At 47.2% G+C, this 5,893-nt stretch overlaps 1 pseudogene; it reads left to right on the plus strand.

Moving 5' to 3' along the window:
- LOC119321728 overlaps positions 1-5,592 on the plus strand; it is a 16,691-nt pseudogene extending 11,099 nt beyond the window's left edge.
- Positions 5,593-5,893: the final 301 nt, after the last annotated feature.

Raw genomic sequence — 5,893 nt, forward strand, 5'->3', positions numbered from 1 at the left:
CGTCGAGGGCGCGGGCGACGGCGGGCGGCGTCGAGGGCGAGGTCGACGGCGGGCGGCGTCGAGGGCGAGGGCGGCAGGCCTTCGGCGCGGCAGAGAACGAGCGGAGAAATGGAGGCGACGGGTCGGGCGGTTGTATTTATAGCCCACCCCCCTTTAGTCGCGGTTGGGGAGGCGACCCACGACTAAAGGGTAACCTTTAGTCGCGGTTGGGAAGGCGACCCGCGACTAAAGGACTTTTTTGGCGGGTTTTTCGTTCCCGCGCGCAACCACCTTTAGTCGCGGTTGGGCAGGCCAACCGCGACTAAAGGTATTTTCCAAATACTTTTTCTTTTTCAAAATCTTAAAAATACAAATAATATATCAAAAAATTCAGAAAAATAAAACTAATTCAATTCAAAATTCTAAAAATACAAATAATATATCAAAAAATTAAGAAAAATAAAACTAATTCAATTCAATATGTTAAAAATACAAATAATATATCAAAAAATTAAGAAAAATAGAACTAATTCAATTCAATATGTTAAAAATACAAATAATATATCAAAAAATTCAGAAAAAAAAACTAATTCAATTCAAAATGTTAAAAATACAAATAATATATCAAAAAATTCAGAAAAATAAAACTAATTCAATTCAAAATTCTAAAAATACAAATAATATATCAAAAAATTCAGAAAAATAAAACTAATTCAATTCAAAATTCTAAAAATACAAATAATATATCAAAAAATTAAGAAAAATAAAACTAATTCAATTCAAAATGTTAAAAATACAAATAATATATCAAAAAATTCAGAAAAATAAAACTAATTCAATTCAAAATGTTAAAAATACAAATAATATATCAAAAAATTCAGAAAAATAAAACTAATTCAATTCATCAAACACCTTATGTGCATAAGAGGAACCAAAAGCAAACCTACACCCACTTGTGAAGAGAATGGCTCCAAATGGCTAAGTGTTGGCTGCTGGATGGGTATATATAGGGGAGGGGCTTTAGTTGCGGTTGGCCTGGCAAATCGTGACTAAAGGTGCCCGAAGGCCTTTAGTCGCGGTTGTCCTGGCCAACCGCGACTAAAGACCCTCACGTGCGCCAGCTGGCCACCGAGCGCCCTGGGCCCAGGCCTTTGGTCGCGGTTCACCTCCAGAACCGCGACTAAAGGTCCCATTAGTCGCGGTTCCTACAGCTTCGCGACTTATGGGGCTGGACGGAAGCCTGTTTTTCCACCAGTGATATAAAAATATATAATACATAAATATTTTCATAATTAATCTAATGAATTAATTTAGGTTTCGCAGATGTTGGTATATTTTATATAGAGTTGGTCGAACTTAATAAAGATTGATTTAGGACAATCCTAAGACTTCAATTATTTTGGAATGGAGAGAGTAGCATCTATGTTGTCTTGCTCCCCAGTCGACTGGGATTATTTTGCACAATAACAAATGTTATCATTTTTCACATATTTTTACAGTTCTTTTTAAGGGTACATATTTCTATTACAGTTGTTCTCTTCTTGTTTTTTCTTTAATGATACTAGTTGTTCTCTTCTTTTTAAGCTCCTAAATAATTAACAAAAGAAAATGTATGTGGTCTTAAAACCCATTTCGTTTTTAGGTGGTTCACAGATCTATCTGATTGTAATTTTTATTATCTCTGATATTTTTTTGGAAATTATTATCTCTGATATTATTTATATTTCATAATTGAAAATAAATAGATTGGATGTTTCTCACGGAAAAAAAGACCTCATATCATTCCAGAAAAGTGATTCTACCATGCACGGGATATCCAGTGCATGGCTAAACCGTCCATTTGGTTAGAGATGCATTCATGCCATGTACTCATTCTTATATTTAAATCCATCTGACAACTTTATGGAGTAAGGCTACACCAACTAGTTCTCTCTCCTGCACACTAGTATTAGATTTTATTTTGAATCTAAACTTTAAACAACCATATATTTTAAAATAAATACAGGGTAAATAGTCTGTATGAACATGCGTTTTTCTTTCGATGATATCTTCGAAACGAGCTCAATATTTAATATGTTTGGAAAATATGAGTTTACGAAACACAATGAAACATGCATGTATGGAAAATTACATGATGGTTTTCGCGTGGATATATAATAATGTTCTGCTCTTGCGCACATTAGTAAGTTTATTAATAACAACGGAAAATAACTTTTGCAAATTGACAAAAAAACAGGTCTAACAATCATAGTTTCTGTAGTTTCATGAGGTTTTAAAATCCATGTTTCAAAAATGTTCAAATAATATTCATTGTTAGTCTTGTTGAAAAGATCTCGTTGCCAAGAACACAAATATGTAAGGAGAATCAAATTATATGTTTAAAAACTATAACAGTTTCAAATTAGAGATAGCTTAAAATCCATGGATGGATTGAGAAGAGAGAAAGAATCTTTACTAGGGGATAGGGTGGAGCCCGTGTGCTCATAATTAAGTTAATGATGATGCAATGCACGTTATCTCCCGTGCATGGTAGAAAAACCAGTCCCCATATCGTTCCTGTTGTTTGCATGCAGCGCTGGAGCTGATCAAGAACGCGCAGGTGCAGGCCATCATCGGGCCCAAGACGTCGGCGGAGGCAGAGTTCGTCGCCCACCTCGGCAGCCGCGCCCACTTCCCCGTCCTCTCCTACTCCGCCACCTCCCCGTCCCTCTCGCCGGCGCAGACGCCCTACTTCGTGCGCACCGCCGCCAACGACTCCTTCCAGGCCACCCCCGTCGCCTCCGTCCTCGCAAGCTTCGGATGGCGCGCGGTGGCCGTCCTGCACGAGGACTCGCCCTTCGGCGCCGGCATCCTCCCAGCGCTCGCCGACGCACTCCAGAGCGTCGATAGCGCGGCGATCGTGGACCGCGTGGCCGTGCCGAGCAGCGCGGACGAAGATGCGCTTGATGCGCTCCTTTACCGCCTCAAGGCGATGCCGACGCGTGTGTTCGTCGTGCACGCCTCGCACAGCCTCGCCGCGCAGCTCTTCCGGCGAGCCAGCAAGGCCCAGATGATGTCCGACGGCTACGCCTGGGTCGCCACCAACGGCGTAGGCAACTTCGTGGACAGGTTCGACCCCGAGGACCTCGACTCCATGCAGGGCGTCGTCAGCCTCCGTCCTCACGTGGCGTACACGAACCAAGTCAAGAACTTCTCTGCGAGGTTCAGGGCGAGGTTCCGGAGGGAGAACCCGGCCTCCAACGATGACGTCCTCAACGACGCCACTGTGACGGGGCTCTGGTCGTACGACACGGCGTGGGCGATCGCCGCGGCAGCCGAGGCGGCCAGCGTCCCCGGCCCAGCATTTCGGACACCGCAGAATAGCACGGCACGTACAGACCTAGACCAGCTCGGCGTGTCGACCACCGGAGAGGCGCTTCTTAGCGCGATTCTCAACACGACGTTCGACGGGATGGCAGGCAGGTTCAAGCTGGTGGACGGGCAGCTGCGGGTCGCGGCGTACGAGGTCGTGAACATCATCGGGAACGGCGCGGTGACGGTGGGAGTCCGGCATCTCGCGGGACCTTAAAGACGGCAGCGGCAAGGCTGCGCGGCAGCTGAAACCCATCCTTTGGCCGGGCGAGATGTTGTCCCCGCCGAGAGGCTGGACGCCGTCGCAGAACGGGCGGGTGCTCAGGGTCGCCGTGCCGGTGAAGCACGGGTTCAAGCAGTTCGTGGACGTCGTCGTCATCTCCGAGAACTCGACGACGCCGAAGATCACCGGGTACTGCATCGACGTGTTCAACGAGGTGATGAAGAACCTGTCCTACCCGGTGAGCTACCAGTACGTGCCGTTCCCCGACAGCCCGGACTCGTACGAGATGCTGGTGGACCAGGTGAGTGGGAAGAAGGCGGACATCGTGGTCGGGGACGTGACGATCACGGCGAGCAGGATGGAGGAGGTGGACTTCACGATGCCGTTCACGGAGTCCGGATGGGCCATGGTGGTGGCGACGGAGCCGGACACGAGCGGCAGCATGTGGATCTTCCTGCAGCCGCTCACCACCAGCCTTTGGCTCGCCAGCCTTGCCTTCTTCTGCTTCACCGGCTTTGTCGTGTGGGTCATCGAGCACTGCGTCAACCCGGAGTTCCGCGGCACGCCGTCGCAGCAGTTCGGCCTCATCTTCTACTTCGCCTTCTCTACCCTCGTCTTCTCACACAGTAATTCATTTACTCCCTCCCTCCGTTTTCTTTGTAGTCTAAATATAAGACTTGATCAAAGTTAAATTATACAAAGTTTGACTAAATTTATATAAAAAAATACAAACATCCACGATACTAAAGCTATATGGTATGAAAATTCATTCCATGATGCATCTAACAATATTGATTTCATATTGTGATTGTTGATCTTTTTTTTATATAATAAAGTTAGTCAAACTTTACAAAGTTTGCCTTTAATCAAATTTTATATGCACACTAAAAAGAAAATGGAGGAAGTACTAACCATCTTATCATCTTGATTATTTAATGAAGCATGCATATCGATCTCCTAAAATTAATCAATCTTTGATGTTTTAATTTTCCAGAAGAGAAGCTGGAGAGCAACCTGTCGAGGTTCGTGGTGATCATATGGGTGTTCGTGGTGCTGATCTTGACATCGAGCTACACAGCGAGCCTGACGTCGATGCTGACGGTGCAACAGCTCCGACCGATAGTGACAGACGTGAAGGAGCTCCAGAGGCGCGGTCAGTACATCGGGTACCAGGAGGGCACCTTCATCAAGCCAAGGCTCAAGAAGATGGGCTTCGACGAGCGAAAGATGAGAAAGTACGGCTCGGCTAACGGCGGCGTGGACGCGGTGTTTGATGAAATCCCGTACCTGAAGTTGTTCCTGTCGCAGCACTGCGACGGGTACATGCAGGTGGGGCCTGTGTACAAGACAGACGGCTTCGGGTTCGTCTTCCCAAGGGGGTCGCCCATGACAGGGGATGTGTCGCGGGGGATCCTGAACCTGGCTGAAGGGGACACGATGGCGCAGATCGAGAAGGCGTGGTTCGGCGAGCCCGGCACTTGCCAGAATGCGCTGGGCGGCATCGGCAGCGTCGGCGGCTCGTCAAACCTCAGTTTCTGGAGCTTCGGCGGGCTATTCCTCATCACCGGCGTCGTCTCCAGCCTCATGCTGCTGCTCTACCTCGCCATCTTCGCCTACCGTGAGCGCGAGGAGCTCCGGGAGGCCGAGGGGAGGGCTGAGGTTGAGGCCGGCTCCGGGAGCGTGTCGGTGCGGAGGCTGCGCGCGTGGCTGCAGCACTTCGATAGGAAGGACCTCAAGTCACCCACCTTCAAGGTGTGGAACGACGAGTCCGTAAGAAACGGCAGTGACTTTGCGGGTAGGACGCCAAGATGGAATGGCAGCGCTCGTGACGCTAGTATGACGCCGAGGGCCAGTGGGGAGGAACACGCAATGGAAGGGACGACCCCGCTGAGCGTGCACATCAGCTCCGAGATGAACGCCGGCTCTTCGACGGAGAGGACACCAGTGTCGGAGATCAGTGAGTCATTCGAGAAGAGGATCGAGGGGGCAACAACCGCTATATGGAGGTGACAAGGCCAGCGGCCTCTTAGTTGCAGTAGATTCTGCTATGTCCGTTCCTAAATATAAGTATTTTTAGAGGTTGTAATAAAAAGACAATATAGGAAGCAAAATGAGTGAATCTACGTTCGAAAATATATTTTCATATATTTGTATGTAATCCGTATTAAAATCTCTAAAAAGACTTATAAAAGCGTTAGTGTCTAAACGCTCTTATATTTCCTTGCGCAGGGAGTATTTAGAAACGAAGGGGTACTAGTTTTGTAGTAAGATTAGAACACATTTGCATGGGGAGTGGGTTGGATTATAAATGGCTTTGTCCCATATAATACAATAATCGCT

This window comes from Triticum dicoccoides, chromosome 6B (assembly GCF_002162155.2).
Source record: "Triticum dicoccoides isolate Atlit2015 ecotype Zavitan chromosome 6B, WEW_v2.0, whole genome shotgun sequence".
Taxonomy (NCBI): domain Eukaryota; kingdom Viridiplantae; phylum Streptophyta; class Magnoliopsida; order Poales; family Poaceae; genus Triticum; species Triticum dicoccoides.